Source organism: Rhamphochromis sp. 'chilingali' (assembly GCF_963969265.1).
Source record: "Rhamphochromis sp. 'chilingali' genome assembly, chromosome: 21".
Lineage (NCBI taxonomy): Eukaryota > Metazoa > Chordata > Actinopteri > Cichliformes > Cichlidae > Rhamphochromis > Rhamphochromis sp. 'chilingali'.
This window is the reverse complement of record NC_137949.1, coordinates 11115059-11134422: the sequence shown is the minus strand read 5'-3', so window position 1 is coordinate 11134422 and position 19364 is coordinate 11115059. Positions and strand designations below refer to the sequence as shown.

General features: G+C 43.5%; 1 protein-coding gene across 1 annotated transcript in view; it reads left to right on the top strand.

Moving 5' to 3' along the window:
* The first annotated feature begins 2696 nt into the window (after positions 1-2696).
* The window catches only part of dlgap2a (discs, large homolog-associated protein 2a), a 96692-nt gene continuing 80024 nt past the window's right edge, over positions 2697-19364 (top strand). The window contains exons 1-2 of the mRNA XM_080870195.1: positions 2697-2726; positions 2822-2854. The gene's annotated coding sequence lies outside the window, so the exon portion shown is untranslated. The remainder of the gene's footprint in view (positions 2727-2821; positions 2855-19364) is intronic.

Genomic DNA, 19364 nt, shown 5'->3' with positions numbered 1-19364 from the left:
CTTTTTATATTCTCACACCACCGACTTTTTGCAAAAAGGAAGTTTTACATGTCAGGACATAATGAAAGGAACGCGATGTAAAATTAGGTACATAAAGCCTCAGATAAACAAAAAGACATTATTAATTTACCCAAAGCTAAGCCACGATTGGGTAGAACCACCTTTGGCATTTTTACTGTGACTGGATTTAACACCAATCAATAGCAGGGATAGCTCAGTAGGTAGAGTGGTGGCCCATGAAGGTCAGGGGTTCGACTCCACTGAACAGCTACCCTGAGGTACCCCTGAGCAAGGTACCGTCCCTACACACTGCTCCCCGGGCGCTGCACTGGCGGCTGCCCACTGCTTCACTGGGTGAATGGGTTAAATGCAGAGGAACTATTTCCCTATGGGGACTAACACGCACACTTTACACTTCATGTGCTTTTTCCATATTGAACGTAGTTGGAAGCTCATTCATCAAACGTATGGGTCTGCAGGCCGGCCGGCACCCTGTGGCGGGCGTCACGTGGCCCGTAGGATGTAAGCTGAGTGTCACGGCCATCGTCCACGTTTTAACCCAACGTAGCTCTGAGTCTTATTCTTGTACCTGAGAAGCAGAGCCATGATCATTTCTCTTGATGCTATGCTGGCAGCTACTTCACACATCTAATTGGAAAGCAAATAAGAATTACCCAAGAACAGTTCCATACTGTAAAAACTGCCTGACCTTGATCAATACGGGCCCCACACAGGGAAATTCAAGAGCATTTTAAATTTAAACAGGCAGGACAAACTAATAGAGCCAATTGCTTTGACTCTGTGGAATTACACTGTAGGGAGTGGGGAGTAAAAAAGGCTAATTAAACCAGTAAATTCTCTCTGGGCTTCTGCTGTCCGCCACTTCGCTGGGAGCCCTGCACTGACTGTGACTGGTTTAACCCCACAGACCCCAAACACTACTGACAGCGCAGGGACTTGTGCACGCTGGAGTTCTCTCTGCGTTTGGCTTTTTGAGCTACACTTATGCATAAACGAAGAGACATACTGGCTTTACAGGGAAGGTGTTGTGAAAGAGTAAATAAAATTTTAGCACAGCCAATTGCCGCCACGGTGCTCAGACAAGAAGCTATGGGCAGTTTTGTGACTGTGTTACAACCAGACTGACAGCAACAACAAACCTGTCAGGGCTCTGTGTGCGGGCAGGCAGAGATGAGGATCCAAATGCAGGACTCAAACACAGAATTGAAACTCAAAAAACCTCAGCTTTATTGCTGGCAGAAAAACAAACATGGAGTGAGGATGGAACACTGAGCCCAAGCACACACAGGCATAATTCTGAGGGTACGACGCGACACTGAGCATGGGAAAACACAGGGCTTATATACACAGGGTAGTAACGGGGGAATCGGCAACAGGAGGGAGACACAGCTGGGAGAGATCAGGGCTAACGAGACGGGGGAGCTAAGCTGCACACACTAACATAAGACAAAGACTTTCACAATAAAACAGGAAACATGAATTACTAAACAAGCATGCAGACTTTACACTGAGAGACAGACAGAATGACACATGGAATCTGAACTAAACTAAACGTGAGATATAACTGAGAACAAATCCTTAAGCACGGATAAACAGAAACAAGAAATAATAATCATCATCATCACTACGAGAAGAAAACAATCCATGAAGCAGAAATAAACCAAAACATAATAAACTCAAAATACTGGGTCCAACAGACCCAGAACCGTGACAAAACCTTTAAAGAGAGCACTGCTCTGTGTAAGCCTCTTCACCTGTGAGACAGCTCATGTGGGAACAACGAGGCAGAAAGGCAGTCGCGCTTTAGTGCTTTGAGCATTTGGGGGCAATTTTAATTTGAGTGTGTATGTAAGGATTTGAACCAGCCTCACCGATTACTACAAAATAAGACGAGTCATGGAAGGTTGCTGATCGTCTAATTAAGCCCCTAATTAGTGGAGAGTAGATGACAAAGCACTTCAGCAAAATAAAATTTCAAAAACAAAAAGCATGCATGGCCACTTTTAGAGAAAAGAGAGAGACACGCAGTGACACAGCACAGCTGTTTTGAATCCAGGGCCTGAGGACACAACATTTTCATCATCATTCTGCTTGTTAAGCCCACTGTCTGCCTCTGCAAAGCAACATATTTGCTAATCTGGGCCATTTAAAATAATCCCGCTGCACTCCTGGAAGCTGCCAACACTTTCCTGGCTCATAGGAAGGATTGATCGATAACTTTAACGCCCTTAAACTGAGTTTTGGGATTCACGCACTTGTAGTACTGTGTGTTTGGGTGATGATTAGTTTGCATGACCTGCATGTGTCATTTAGGTTTAGCCTGAAATGCATGGTGCATATTAACCCTTATACCCTCTTCTTTCAAATAATTATAGCAATGAATCGTCATGATTTCATGTTGTTTCAGGGTTTCATTTAATGCTGTGTATGTGTTTGCAGTTTTGTCACATGACACTGATGAATTATGATCCTCTTTCTTTTTTCTCCCCTTTTTATGTGGCCGCGTGTGGCTCACGGTTGTATTATGCATGGTTGCTGGGTTTCTATTGTATTGCACATGGGTACCGCCCTGCAAGGACATCAGCAGCTCGAAAAATGTTTGTGGCTCTCTGTTGTTTGCTCACTTTGAATGTTTCATTTTGTTTGTGACAGAGAGCAGAGGGATGCTCAACCTCCATTTTTTCCTAATGCCTGGTGATGCTAATGTTTGTCCCCACACACACATGCTCAAGCATATATGCTCGCATATGTGTTACCTCTGTTAATAATCTCCTGTTATCTCTCTTTGGTCCTTGTTTAGAATCACAGTGCACACTGTGTGGTGAACCAGAAGGTGAGTGGGCTTCGCCATTCCCCGAAATGCTCGTGTCATCGTCATCTCCCAGCTTGTTGTTTGCCATTAGGGGAGGGTGGGAAGCGGAGCGGGGGCGAGGCTTTGCTGCAGACACCCTGTTCTTCAGTCTTCATCTCAGCAAAGCAATGGTGTGGAGCAGCTTTTTAGGTTCCGTGTCAAAAATAATAAAAGACACAAAAATGCACTGCACAGAGTGAGAAAGCGCTCCCTGGTTTTTATTTATTTACTGTGCAGCATTTCGACAGCAGCGCTGCAAATTTCAAAGTATCACATGTGTAGGCTGGGGTGTGTACGCACAGTGTAACTCCAGAGGCAGCCATGTTTTTGCACATACTCTAATTGACAGCATGAAGGCTGAAGGGCACATGTTCGGAGCGATGACTAACCACGATTGTTTCTGCTTCACATCTCATCCAATGTTGCGCACATAGTTGAGCAAAGACATATTTGTGAGCTTGTGTGTGTGCAACATGCTCGTGGTGTATTTCAATGCCTGGAATCTGCTTAGTTCATGAGCCTGCTGTTAGATTAAGAGGTCTTTTCAAGCTCCTGCCACCTCCTCATTCTGCATCATTCCCATATGTCTCCTTCCACTCCCGTCCAAAACCATCGCCTCCTTTTTGCATGCTTTACTTCTGAGAGGTGACCCTCCGTCTCTGCACAGCTGTGCTCCATGTGTTTTGTTCTGGTGTCTTATCTGGTAGATTGCTGTAACTAACAGTCTCTCTAAACAAAAATGACTGGAAATTATGGGTGAATAGAAAGCGCTTAGAGTGCTTTGCATCTCGCAGTGAGAGGGGTAAACCTCGAAATGAGCATGCTCGCTGATGGGCTCGGTGACAGATATGATATTTCCCTCTGGACTTAACCTTGTCCAGGAATCAGCCATGTGCCTCTAAGCCCAATAAGCATTATTCTGTGTCTCAAAAATCAATGCTGCTCTCTCTGCTTTGCTTGATTGGATTAAGACGTAATCAAATCGAGCATGATAACTGTGTTCTTCTGACCTTCCCACTGAGACGAGCAAAGACGGGAGGGGAGGCCTGAGGGAAGGACAGGGAGTGTGTGTGTGTTTGTGTGTGTGAGTGTGTATTCATATCTTTGTGGGGACCAAAAATTGGAATTTTACTATACTTGTGGGGACCAAAATCCTGGTCCCCATAAGTTTGAGGGCATTTCTGTGACTCAAAATGTGGTTAGTGTCAGGGTTACAGTTGGGTTAGGGAAAGCATTATGTCAATTAGGTGTCCCCACAAGATATGAATACCCGACGTGTGTGTGTGTGTGTGTGTGTGTGTGTGTGTGTGTGTGTGTGTGTGTGTGTGTGTGTGTGTGTGTGTGTGTGGATCTGGGCAGAAGAGCTCCAGAGGCACCCATGCTGTTGCTTCATGTTGCACAGGATGGTGTCTGTTGAACCTCCGGAGGGGAAACCAGCCCTGGAGCATCCGTGTGGTTGGTTGAGAAACGGCTTTTAATGGTCACTTTGATTCCTGATCTTATTCTTTGATTACTTACATTATTATTATGGTTTTTCCCATTTTGGACCCATTTGAACTTATTTTTTTAGTTAAAGTTCTTTAATATGTAGATTTCATTTAGAACACATTAAGAGCTGTTCAGTAATGATGCATACACATCAGATGTAAGGAATGCAAAGTTTTGGATAAACAGTCGGAAAACCAGGATTATTCGCCCCTAACAGCCAACAGGAGGAGGAGGAGTTGAGCTGATAGCTGGAATCAAGCTGAACTCATGAGCCTTCTCCTTTTTTCCTGCATTTGTGATTGTCGGTGGCATCAGGAGAGAAACCACAGTGTGTTTGATGAAGCTGAAATATTTAAAGTCAAATGAAAACACAAATTCATTTCTGTTTACATTACCATGTGTGAACACACTTAAAGCAGCGTTTTTGGACGTACAGCACATATGAGTCCTATCAGTACAGAAACATTTGGGTGTTGAGCGGCTAATAGCATCAGCATGTCCATTAGCTCGTTGCTGTCGTACCTCTGCACGTGGCGGCCGCAGCGAGAGGCTTCATGTCTGCAGCCAGCCTGACATCTTGATAGGTGTGGCACAAATTTTCACTTGGACACAAATTCGTTTTTTGATTAGATTAGATTTTGGTGGCAAATATCAAGAAAAGAAACTTTAGAATTCATGTGCTTACAATAACAAAACTCCCACAGATGTCTAATGAAAAACGGATACTTAATATCCAAGAAGTGAAGGTCTGGACAGGAACTGATGTAAATCAGTCATCTGAGGTTTATAATCCCAGATTGTAAAAATCTGATTTCTGTTGTGTTTCAGTCCTGAGAGGAGGGAGTGTGAGCTGCAGTGTGACGTGGTGATTCTTGGTGAACAACTGCTTTCATATTTCTATAATTCCTAAATAAAAAATATATTTTGCTGCTTTAAATTCCTGAATGCACAGCAATGTCTGTCTTTGCCGTTTGTTGCCTGGCGCACTCGTCTTGTTTCATACCAGTCACCAGACTCTAAACCTACTTAAAACACGCAGCTCTTATCTCTGTGTTTGTGTGTTTGCTCTGAGAATTGTCAGAGAGGAATTTAGCGCATTTACAAGGCCAGGCGAGGCTTCGTCGCCTGCAGGTGATAATCCCACGAGAAGGGCAGAAAGCAGGCATGTGATGTGAGGAAGAGCGATACAGAGACATTGAAGTGCAAACATGCACATTTTCACATCTTGTCCTCTTGTGTTTGAGCTGAATGCTGAGCCAGGGTCTACAGATCCCACTGGAACCCTTAACTCCTTATCTCATAAATATGTAGCTCACACCAACACATAAAAATGATTGGCCCCACTCTGAAACCGTACAGTAGCAGAGCATGTCAGATGTTTGTTATAAACTCTTAATTTCAGTTTGTTTATTGTACACTACATGAAAAAAGTAAGTAATTGGTCAGTAAAAATAATCCTGCAGCAGTTTTCTTCATCTCTCTGTTCCACACATTTCTTTTTATAGTCTGCGAAACAGGCACGAGAACAAGCGCAGCTGCTCAGTGAACATGCAGAAAAACTGATGCAGAATATTTCTTTGTTTAGGTCATTTTTAATGTGCAAACTCTCAAAGTATTGTTCCTCCAGTTTTTATCAAAGATGCACCAAATAGAGCTTTTTCTTTGGCTGCTGGGAAAATTAGAGGATGCCCACAAATTTCCAAGACGTGGCTCCAAGCACCCAAATAAGAGAGCTCTGTGGTGCAGCTCAGAGAAAACACGACGTTTACTAAGCTGTGTCTACAGCTGACGTAGAGCAAGAGGGAGGACATTTTCTCAAAGAATGAAGAGAAGCACTTACTGGTGTTAATGGAAATTCAATTAATCTCGCCAAGTGATAGTTTGTAGCTTGAACCTATTCGCTGGAACGTTGAAGACAATATAATTACACAGCAAGCAAGACACGAAGTAGGCAAAGTTCTTCATGTTTCTCGTGCACGGGAGAGAACCGGACAAACGCCGTTCCTTCGCTTGACCCCAGTTGCTCTTGTCCACTCCCCCGTAACACTGCTCTTTTATTGAGGTTACATGAATATGCATAGGTTCATTAACATATGACGTCTTTTTTTTTTTTGTGTCCCGTTTGGATCTTTAGCCATCAGAATTGTTGTCTTAAGGCCAAGAAAGATGCCAAGCGGATTTATTTTACCAAGTGGCTCATCATGGCCTTGCCATATTGGTCCATTTGATTGACCTTTATTATAATTATGAATTTATTTTATTTTCAGTTGCTACAAACGGGACAGACATGACTGGGGGATAGGACAGGGAGAAAGAATGAAAGAAAGAGAGGGAGAGAAAGAAAACCAAAGGGGAGAAGAGACGGTGAGAAGGGGGGGGAAGAAAGAAAAAAACAAAAAACAAAAAAAAAACACCTGGGTCACCTGTATGGAGAAAAAACACAGAAGAGAAAGCAAACAACAAAGAGCAACATAATAAAAAAAACGGCACCATCACAATAAACTAGCTAGCAGTAGATATCAGTAGATACTAAATAATAAACGATATTGTGCAGCACGCAAGATAGACAGCGCACAATGTGCTTTGAGGCAGCAGCCAAGAAAGCTGTAGTCCGCGTCTGTGAATACCCGTGTGTACACCTGTGTGCATACCTGTGTGGATCAGCATGCTTGTATTCCAAAGGTTTCTCCATGTAACGATCTGCTAGGGAGTGTGGGGAGCCACAGCCCCGTCCTCCAGGGCATGAAGCAGGTATGGAGGAGATCAAAACTCCAGACATCCAGAGGCCCCCAGAACACAAGAGACCAAGGAAGACCAACAGAGGGGCAGCCGCGCCACTGTCCCAGTAAGAGCTGAGGAGAGTCCCAGATGAGGGCTCACTCAGCAGCCGCGGAGCAGAAGCCAGGGGGAGTTGCCGTGACGCGCCCGTGAGCTCCGCCGGCAGCCCGCTGTGCCTGAGTGACCGAGCCCCAGGCCGAGAGGCCGGGGGCACCCCACCTCCGAAGTGGCCCGAGCGAGCCCCAGGCTCCAGGCCCCGATAAGCGGCCGCCAAGGAGTGAGCCGGTGTGTACCCGGACGCCCACCCCCAGACACAAAGAACCACCAACGCACCGACACCTGAGGGAGTCCGCCACTGGCAGGGGAAGTGGTGGTGGGTGGAGATAGGCCTCCAAACCTTGGAGGGCCTGAGATGTCCCCAGAGAGGTGGCGCCTGACACCCAACCTGACATATAGACACAGACATACAGGCACACACAGACACAAACATCCATTCCCACCCTCATGCTCTCATATGCACTTACTCCACACTCAACCAACGTGGAGACAGACATAAAGAGACGCTGTACACACGTTTCATGTTTCTCGTGCACGGGAGAGAACCGGACAAACAACGTTCCTTCGCTTGACCCCAGTTGCTCTCGTCCGCTCCCCCGTAACACTGCTCTTTTATTGAGGTTACATGAATATGCATAGGTTCATTAACATATGACGCCTACATACAAACAAAAAGTACCTTGCCTGTGTGTTTGTGTGTGTGTGTGTGTGTGTGTGTGTGTGTGTGTGTGTGTGTGTGTGTGTGTGTGTGTGTGTGTGTGGGGTCAGAGTGTGACCCCATAAATGACTTCCCTAAACCTGCTGGTCTGGAAGTCCAACAGTTCATCTAAACAAAAGGCACTTAGCCTAAAACAGATATAGCCACGTTTATCCTACCATAAAACAATAAGACAAGGTACGACCTCTTCCCATGCTCCCAGAGTGGAATGCACACAAAGTTTGCAGACTATTAAGGATCGAACCTCTACCAATCTAAAACTAATTATAAAACTCTAAGCATATATAAGTAGATATTTCTAAGCATAAATGACAATCAACAATACAAAACCTAACATTCCCCCCTTTTTGACCTTTATGCTAGAAAAGTTCCCAGTTATGAATACCTCATGTCTGACAGTGTCAATGCAAACATTTTTATACACAGCATATGTCAAATCACCCTAAATTACTGTAAAAGCACACAGTTTAACAAATGTATCAGCAGTTATCCCATTCCTCATTGATCTCATCCAATGGCAAACTGCATCCTACGAGCAAACAAATGAATTGTTAATTTAATAGTTAAAATAAGAAAGTAACATTTTCAAAAACATTCCAGCTTGGTGATGCTTCCTCCGGGTGTGCAAATCACATGTCTCTCTGCAGAGTGGTTTAAGTTCTGCAGGGCGTCATAAATGTCTCTTCCAGTTGTTTCCATCATTGTCCATAGGACCAGAGTCCAAATGTATGTAGAATAAACATTCAAACATACCAGTTGGTTTTGTTGTTTGTCAACACGGGTCTCAGCTATCTCCAAAGTTGCAGACCTCTTCAGCACTCTAGTTTTATGGCCTCTACCAACCCCCATTACCTCACTTCAGGCCTTCGTCCTGTGAGGGGGGTACTTATGACTCCTCCATTGTCCACGCTCTGCAGAAAAACCCCTCTGTGGAAAGGGTGCTGGGTCCAGTTATCTTACTGCTGTTATGATCCCAGCAGCCTTCAGAGTGTCATCATATGCACAGTACAGTGGCACAGCATTAGGTGATGTTCATATGAAACTGCTGTCATCACCACCATAGCTTCTGGTTCCTGAGCTTTCCACAGAATCATAATGCCATCCTTAGACTCCCTCTGCGTTGTCGATGGAGCTTGGCACGCTCCCCTCATCCTTCAGGTGCCCGTCTGTTGTCCACAATCTCCTCTGTTGGCCTCTGGAAATCCCCCTTGGCACAGCTCTCATTCCAACGCAGCTTCATGGTCCTTGCTGTGGCTCCAAAGTCTGATCTCATGATGGGCTCCAACCAGCTCAACCTTTGACCTCAACCACTGCCTGGGCTGTCAGCTATGCCTGGAATGGTTCTCGCTTCTCACTGGGCCTCTTAAGATTTCTCAGGAGATCCCTTTCAGCAATACTCTGACTGCTGCACCTGTATTCCCTTGCTAGGAGGAAAAACTTATATTTGGAGAGCATGTCAACAATCATCAAACCACATTCTTTAGTTCAGTGAACTTCACTTATAGGCCATCAAAGGCTCATCTGAACATGGATGCACCACTTGCATAGGTTTAATACCTGTAAATGAACTGTTAATCACACAAATCACTGCAACAATCATAAAAAACATTGTTTCATGTTAATCCTGGACCCCTCCTCTTGACGCATGGACACTCCCATGAGTCAACTCATCAACCCTGGATTCCTGTCTTAAAGAAAAAGGTTAGCTAAATCCTGTCCCAGGCAACATCAGGGTGTCTCCTCCAGAGTAGCTCCGTAAACCTGCAATAAAAGATGTTAGCGTGTTTTGCATATCAAGTTTGCTTAACACCTGGCTCTGCCAGGAGCCTGCATACACACCATCATGGCCTGGAAAGCAAAATCTGGAAGTGAAATCAAACTTCACACTTGTAAACAATTGTATCAGAAGAGTAATAAAGCATTCAGCATCAGCAAGACAAATATCATGTGCAGGTTTTCTCAAATCAGTAAACTACACAGCAAAATCTCCAGTGTTAAATTAACACTAGAGAGTGTCTATATGGGTCCACACCTCTGAGTGTTAAATACAACACTGTTGAGTGTTAAATTAACACTTTTGACAGTGTTATATGTTTAAAAGTAACCTAGTCAGTTTTGAAGATTAACAATGGCTAACACTGAGCAGTGCTGATTTTCTAACACTGGAAAATAACTCAAAGTGTTAGAAATATTCCAGTGTTAGAAAATCAGCACTGCTCAGTGTTAGCCATTGTTAACCTTCAAAACTGACTAGGTTACTTTTAAACATATAACACTGTCAAAAGTGTTAATTTAACACTCAACAGTGTTGTATTTAACACTCAGAGGTGTGGACCCATATAGACACTCTCTAGTGTTAATTTAACACTGGAGATTTTGCTGTGTACAATTACAGTGGGGCAAAAAAGTATTTAGTCAGCCACCGATTGTGCAAGTTCCCCCACCTAAAATGATGACAGAGGTCAGTAATTTGCACCAGAGGTACACTTCAACTGTGAGAGACAGAATGTGAAAAAAAAATCCATGAATCCACATGGTAGGATTTGTAAAGAATTTATTCGTAAATCAGGGTGGAAAATAAGTATTTGGTCAATAACAAAAATACAACTCAATACTTTGTAACATAACCTTTGTTGGCAATAACAGAGGTCAAATGTTTACTATAGGTCTTTACCAGGTTTGCACACACAGTAGCTGGTATTTTGGCCCATTCCTCCATGCAGATCTTCTCGAGAGCAGTGATGTTTTGGGGCTGTCGCCGAGCAACACGGACTTTCAACTCCCGCCACAGATTTTCTATGGGGTTGAGGTCTGGAGACTGGCTAGGCCACTCCAGGACTTTCAAATGCTTCTTACGGAGCCACTCCTTTGTTGCCCGGGCGGTGTGTTTTGGATCATTGTCATGTTGGAAGACCCAGCCTCGTTTCATCTTCAAAGTTCTCACTGATGGAAGGAGGTTTTGGCTCAAAATCTCACGATACATGGCCCCATTCATTCTGTCCTTAACACGGATCAGTTGTCCTGTCCCCTTGGCAGAAAAACAGCCCCATAGCATGATGTTTCCACCCCCATGCTTCACAGTAGGTATGGTGTTCTTGGGATGCAACTCAGTATTCTTCTTCCTCCAAACACGACGAGTTGAGTTTATACCAAAAAGTTCTACTTTGGTTTCATCTGACCACATGACATTCTCCCAATCCTCTGCTGTATCATCCATATGCTCTCTGGCAAACTTCAGACGGGCCTGGACATGCACTGGCTTCAGCAGCGGAACACGTCTGGCACTGCGGGATTTGATTCCCTGCCGTTGTAGTGTGTTACTGATGGTGACCTTTGTTACTTTGGTCCCAGCTCTCTGCAGGTCATTCACCAGGTCCCCCCGTGTGGTCCTGGGATCTTTGCTCACCGTTCTCATGATCATTTTGACCCCACGGGATGAGATCTTGCGTGGAGCCCCAGATCGAGGGAGATTATCAGTGGTCTTGTATGTCTTCCATTTTCTGATGATTGCTCCCACAGTTGATTTTTTCACACCAAGCTGCTTGCCTATTGTAGATTCACTCTTCCCAGTCTGGTGCAGGTCTACAATACTTTTCCTGGTGTCCTTCAAAAGCTCTTTGGTCTTGGCCATGGCGGAGTTTGGAGTCTGACTGTTTGAGGCTGTGGACAGGTGTCTTTTATACAGATGATGAGTTCAAACAGGTGCCATTCATACAGGTAACGAGTGGGGGACAGAAAAGCTTCTTACAGAAGACGTTACAGGTCTGTGAGAGCCAGAGATTTTCCATGTTTGAGGTGACCAAATACTTATTTTCCACCCTGATTTACGAATAAATTCTTTACAAATCCTACCATGTGAATTCATGGATTTTTTTTTTTCACATTCTGTCTCTCACAGTTGAAGTGTACCTCTGGTGCAAATTACTGACCTCTGTCATCATTTTAAGTGGGGGAACTTGCACAATCGGTGGCTGACTAAATACTTTTTTGCCCCACTGTATTTCCATAATTCGCCTCAGACATGGATCATCCCATGTACTCAGTCCACATTAATGTAATCGGTGACTTCTCTTAAGCAAAGTCACTCAACTCATCAATCACTATGGGCTCAAAAGTGGTGAGCTAATGAGCCCATATTCAACTATTCCATAAACACTGCATCTCTTATTTGTTTTCTCATGTCACTTGTCCGCTTCTGCTGAATCTTCTACATGCACTCTTAGAAAAACAAACATTAGCAACACACATTGACCGTGGTCAGACGGTGGTCAGACGCAGGCCGACAGGTTCCAGAGGTGCCATAAAAACACCATAAAGTTAGCCATCCATAGCTGTGGAAAGAAGTGACACTAATTTCTCACATGTTATTCACATTGTCAAAGTAACCTTCACATTTTCCCAACAACACAGTGTAACAGCATCACCAACTCATAACCTGTAAACACAGTTTTCTTCACACATAAACCCAAAAATCCTGTAGTAAAAAAAAAACATTAACTAGTCCTCTTATAAATCACATGATCAAACCACATTAAGAACTGTAATGCTGTAGAAAAGAAAATGCAAATGTTAGCGCTGCGCAGATGTATACACACTTTCTCACAGTTTCCTCTGTGAGCAACACAAGGTAGTGAATAAATGGTAAATGGCCTGTATTTATATAGCGCTTTACTAGTCCCTAAGGACCCCAAAGCACTTTACATATCCAGTCATCCACCCATTCACACACACATTCACACACTGGTGATGGCAAGCTACATTGTAGCCACAGCCACCCTGGGGCGCACTGACAGAGGCGAGGCTGCCGGACACTGGCGCCACCGGGCCCTCTGACCACCACCAGTAAGCAACGGGTGAAGTGTCTTGCCCAAGGACACAACGACCGAGACTGTCCAAGCCGGGGCTCGAACCGGCAACCTTCCGATTACAAGGCGAACTGCCAACTCTCGAGCCATTAATAACACCCCCTGGTAGATGCACAGACACAGAAAGTGGCACTTAAAAGGTTAAATCGTCATGCAACCTCGAATGTTGCCGCCATCTTTCTGCGGCTGTCAAAGGAAACACACATAGATTCATCTGCACCTTTGTCAGGTGGGGGTTAACTTCGCACAGTCGTGTTACATCAGTAAAGTCTTGTCAGCTTTTGTCAGCTTTTACCAGTCAGTTTTTTTTCTCTTTCACTCATTCATTCATACATTCATTGTTTCTTTGCTGATAGTGGAACCTATCGTCACATTTAGTTTCCACTCTCAGCAAAATGACGTCATGTCAAAAAGAAAAAGAAGAACTTTAGATCGGATTACCTCGCTGAATCCTTTTGGACAGGAACTTACTTTCTAATTGTCTCAGATAGGTGGCTTTCTCCTGAGCCCATTTTAATGTGGAGAAGCTCACTTGTAACAATTTTCTCGACGACGTGTCGTACAGCGCTTTCTGTTCTAATCGTGCAGATCTGCTCAAACGACAGAGATTATCGAACAAAACTTTCAGTGCACTGTGAAAGTATCAAAATAAAAAGGCCTTGTTAGGTCATGACACAAGCTCCTCATCTCAGGATGGTAAATCATACCATTAGCATGGTTTATCATACCATCATACTAATTGGCAGGCTCAACTTCACAACAAAAGAAAAATCATCAGCTAGATTAACTCCAAACCAACCATCAGCTGCACAACACACAACATAAGCCTAATGTCTTATTAGCTATGAGTTTAATCCCCAGGTCTGTGCTCTTCACTCATTTAGGCCACACACCCATTTTATTCAGTTTTCCTTTTTCCCTTCATCATAAAACATGTGACATGTTGTCATGCACTTCACAAAAGAAGTTTGTTCTGACGTATTCAGAGTTGTGTATCTAGGTACAGGATTCACTCGCACATCAAAACAGGAAACTCAGTGTTTTAGAGTCTCCACTCTAACAAACTCCATTCACTCGTGCTAGAATTCAGTCACCTTTCATTAATCTAAGAACGATCAACTAATTTGCATATCAGCTATTAACCCACTAGGATGACAGGACAACAGAAATGCATGTTCAAAATGTTATCACAAAAATAGAATTTCCCTCATACAGTAAATTACTTGTGCTGCATCAATCAAGCAGAAAGCATCTCCCAATTTACTACATCAACGACTAAATTTATTGTCTGATCACTGGTTGGTCAAACCAGAATCTTTTTTCCCACGAAAGTTAAACTGTTGTCCTGCAACCTAGAGAGTCAATTGTCAGCATTGGATAAATTCAGCATTTGATAACAAGTGTCTGTTAAATTTACACTATTTTAACACTGATGAGAGATAACAAGCTGATTTTCATTACATGTGTGTTTGTGTTATTAGGCAGGTTTAATCAATGTCTGTGGAGCTGCATCTCCAGCAGGACATGTTCTTAAAGCTGCCTTTCCTACACACTTCTCTGCTATTATTTGATCATTTCTTAACTAATGTGCTATGAGTCCACTGGTCTTTGCATCACACTAAGTGACTTGGACAAGATAATAAACAGACTCACATGCTTAAGATGTTGTCTAATCTTCATGAGCTCTCTTGTGTTTTGAAGTGTTAGTATGGTTAATGCATGTTCTGCTTGTGTGTGTGATTTTGTATATGTTTCTTTTTGCATATATCCAGACTCCTTCTCAGTTTTCCAACTTAAGCAGTCAGTTTTCTTTTCCCCAGGTTTGCTAACCCAAATTTTGATTTCCCACATTAAATATGTTGTCCTCTCACTCTGTTGTCCTCTCACTCTGTGTCCTCTCCCACTTCAACAGTCCAATAGCCGGCAGTTCTCTTTCAGCTTTGTCCCGTGTTCCACTGTCTCTTCTTGCCATTTTACTCCAAAGGTGGCAAATGTCAAACTCCTACAGTCTCCTCAGTTCTCCTCAAACGTTCTTGTCACATGCACAGTGAAGTTGCTTGTTGGAAACACAGTGCCATTCATCCAATCAGGCAGGATGATGGGTTTGCTCTTCTTCTCTGATGCTGTTTGTCCACACTGCTGCTGCTTGCTGGGTCTCTTTGCTCAGGACTTTGCTGCTGTCTCTTCATCTGCCATGCTATTGCTCTTTGGAGCTGCATTCCTTGTCTTCAGGGAGGAGTGAGAGCTCGCTTGTGAGTTTGAGAGACACACGGTGCTGTAAATAAGTCAGCCAGAAACTTGGCCTGAATGTTTCCAATGATGTTAACCTATAACTTTCTTCCGACCGCTGCATGTGGAAAATTGATTCAGGTCTGCTTTTCACCTGAAAGTGACAAACTAAAACATTTTCATTATTATCCTCACTGCTTAATCAACACACATCTCTCTCTCTCTGTTTTTGTGAACAGTCCTTTCTTAAAAGCAGAAAATGAGATTGTAGTTGTTCTTGGCTGATCAACACAAACCCTTTTTCCTATAATTATTTTTCATCTACAATGTAAATTTTGTCTCTTTTTCCTCTTTTTTTTTCTTTACAATAGCTGGTGACCTGCAGAATCACTGCTCTCACAATCAGAGGCAATTACTTTTACACAGCGCACAAAAACACTGTGACGTGAGACACATTCACACTCACTTTTTTCATGTGCATAAATAAATCATATGGCTGATGATATGTGCCATGGTGATCCATGAGTATGATCACAAGTTTATTTTTTTTCAACCCAACAAAACAAATAACAAAAACATAATGCTGATGCTATGAACACTCTACACACATGAGTCAAGATGCAGGAAAACTGCTCACGGAAACGCTGCACACTCCAGTTATCACAGTTATCATTGTTCTGTTTCCCTCTCTTTGAGGAGTTCTTAGCCAGCTCTCGATCTGATAATGTGTAGCTTGCTCATCAGCTCAGAAGAGACCGCAACGCAACCTCACACAGTGGTTGCGTGCTTTGCCCACAGTGGCAAAGACTTGCACTTTCATATTCAATTCAGCTTCTCCATCATGTAGTTTTAGATGTTTCATACAGGGTTCAGCATATTAGTTGTTTTCACAGGTGTGCTCTATATCTCAACAATGGCTCATATTAAGACGACAGTCTTTCAAACAGGTCAAGTGCCTCTATGCACATCATTAGTTAAAATATTTACCTATTTTACTTCATCTCATATGTCATTGTACTGAATTTGAGCAACCCTAAGCTTAATGCAGATTACTTTTAACAACTATCCACCTCAATTAAATCTATGGTCTGGAGCACAGGCTGTTGTCGAACAGGGCAAGCTAAAGAATAAACATTTTGTGTCAGTAAGGGGTGGGGGAAAGCCATTCACCAGAGCATATCTTAAGTGCTGCTGATGTGAGCTGGCCTTCTCCAAACGCTCTTCAAGGCTGGTGTGTTTTCTGAAAACTTCTAACATTTGAATCTCTTCCATTTATAAGCCTGCGATTAACTGCACGGCTCAGGTCTGCGTGAAACCCGCGCGACCGTGCTCGCGTGAACCCACACAGCTAAGGAGCCGTCGCTCTCTTTTATTTAAATACTTTGCGCTGCCAGGAGCAAAGTCCAGCATAAACGTCTGTCACCCTCTGACTCACTCTTGGTTGCTTAGGAACCCATGATAACAATAACAGCTGGCGTCACAGACCACGTGTTCTACTCCACACTCACTCACACAAACACCACTCACACAACAACAACAACAACACAAAATAGGCCTATTGTCCAGCACAATCTGGACCCCGCGGAACTTCTCAATTCCCCACAAAGCATCGGACCCCACAAAGCGGTCTACATTTCGCCCCACTAAGACAGCGAACCAAAAAAGTTCGAACTGCGCAACTCTGCGACTTAATGCTTCTGTACATAAAAACCCCACTGAGCGGCTTTGTACATCGCCCCACTAAGACGGCGAATTTTATCCCCACTAAGCGGCCACGGACAACGTCCCACTGAGCGGCGAAGACGTACAGTTATAGAGTTGGACTCTAAACTTACTCGGTGTTGCTTAGCGTGTAGTATAGCCTCGGATCCCGCCGATCGTCATTCATCAAGGAGAGAAAACAGACAGCTAATCCACCGGCCCGATGACGAATTCTCACGTCTCGGGACTTTACTACAAGAACTTCCTGGCTGACTCAGTCTTTCAGCGTGTCTCTTCTCCCCTCGGTGAATGTCGATTCCAGGGCTCCGGCTCTCGAAGGACCAATTAATGATAGGTTTGTAGCTTGAACCTATTCGCTGGAACGTTGACGACAATATAATTACACAGCAAGCAAGACACGAAGTAGGCAAAGTTCTTCATGTTTCTCGTGCACGGGAGAGAACCGGACAAACAACGTTCCTTCGCTTGACCAGTTGCTCTCGTCCGTTCCCCCGTAACACTGCTCTTTTATTGAGGTTACATGAATATGCATAGGTTCATTAACATATGACGTCTACATACAAACAAAAAGTACCTTGCCTGTGTGTGTGTGTGTGTGTGTGTGTGTGTGTGTGTGTGTGTGTGTGTGTGTGTGTGTGTGTGTGTGTGTGTGTGTGTGTGTGTGTGGGGTCAAAGTGTGACCCCATAAATGACTTCCCTAAACCTGCTGGTCTGGAAGTCCAACAGTTCATCTAAACAAAAGGCACTTAGCCTAAAACAGATATAGCCACGTTTATCCTACCATAAAACAATAAGACAAGGTACGACCTCTTCCCATGCTCCCAGAGTGGAATGCACACAAAGTTTGCAGACTATTAAGGATCGAACCTCTACCAATCTAAAACTAATTATAAAACTCTAAGCATATATAAGTAGATATTTCTAAGCATAAATGACAATCAACAATACAAAACCTAACACCAAGGTCTAACACAGAGTCTCATATTGAGCGCAGGGACAAAGGAAGCACAGACACAGCTGTTTTCAAGTCAAAATTAGAGCCCCGTCCTTCAGCTGATGCATTGGTGATGCGTGGCAGTTTGCTCACTGACAGCAAATGTGAAAGGGAGCATTTCATCATTAACCGGACCTTCACACAGACCCTGAACTTCACAGTGAGGGAGACAATGAAAGAAAATGGTTGAGACAGGAGGAGGACAGGGGGAGGTGAAGGGTAAGCCACGCATCTGTTAGAGAAAGAGATGAAAAGCAGAAGGGAGACTGGGCTGGCTCGCCTCTGGGATTTTTTGTTTATAAATTGTTATTTTCTTTACATGTTTTGATGTGAAGCCTAATTGTGTCTTTGATTATGTTTTTACAGGGTAGCAATTCTAGTAATTAGGTTGTTGAGCACATGGTGGGCATGGAAACACAGGACCCTGACACTGAACAGCCCACAGTCCCACATGAGCTGCCTCAAGTTGGATTGCACATTTATGATCTCATTATTTTAAATAAATAAGAAACCATTAAACCGTTTTATTAGTGTATAAATTTAAAAAGAGACAAAGAGGGAAATTTGCAAACTGATACTGCACAATCCGAGGTTCGGTTTGGTGGATAAATCATGTATTATTCATTCTGGGTAGCCAGTTTTTTACATGCTACATTAGTCAATGCAATAAGCATTATCAGGCTCTCGGGTCTTATTCTTAACTGCATCGTATCAACGCTACGAATGTCTTTTAGTGTAATTTTGTGTTGGACAATTTCAGCCATGAGCCTGCAGGAGAGCAAAGCCACATTCTACGTTATCAGTAACATTATTGTGCTCTGATAGGCTCCTGTACTCCTTCTGTGCCCACAAACTCTGTCCTGTATTGAAGCGGGCAGCGTATGTGCCTTTTAATGTTCACAAAGCCACTTACATTGTATGTTAGCCAGATAAATAGGACGTGCGGTGTGCCAGACCACTGGCCAAGGTCAGTGTCCAATACAGAAGGAGCTTGTTGGTAGGTGTGAGGGGAGTACTGATGCTGCACATCATACAACACGGAGCCTCAGCAGCCTCATAAGGAGCACCTTCTGCTCCTGGACTTTCTCCTTTATCTAAAATTAGTCTTTGCACAAAATTGTAATCACTGAATTAATTAATTTAAGGTTTACTAGCAATGTTCTCCAGATGTCTGTGCTGACAACCATGTCAGTAGTGTACGTTGTTCAGCAAACACATTCCTTAGACTTAATCTCCTCACTACTGCACGGAAAACTCTGTACAGAACAGCTGTTAACTTTACCAAGTTAACATTAATCTTCCAATTTCAGGATACATAACCCTGCTACTAACTTCAGATTTCCAGTATGATCCATATAAAGTCCTAATTTCAATTAGTACATATATGAATATTCCTGTAGTCTATGCCAGACTTGTCATTGGGAACCACCCAAGACAGTCATTTGTATTTTCATGCTTTTCTGTTGTTCTAGGCACTAGGGCTGCTTTATTATGGTCATAAATAAATATCATATTTAGGTCAGAGGTGACAGGAACCTGGCCTGAGACCAGTCGCAGTCAGCTGTCATCTTCAAAGCGACTTTGAAGCATCAAGACAGCAAGAAAATGCCAACATGATGGAATCAGTTTGAGATTAAATGA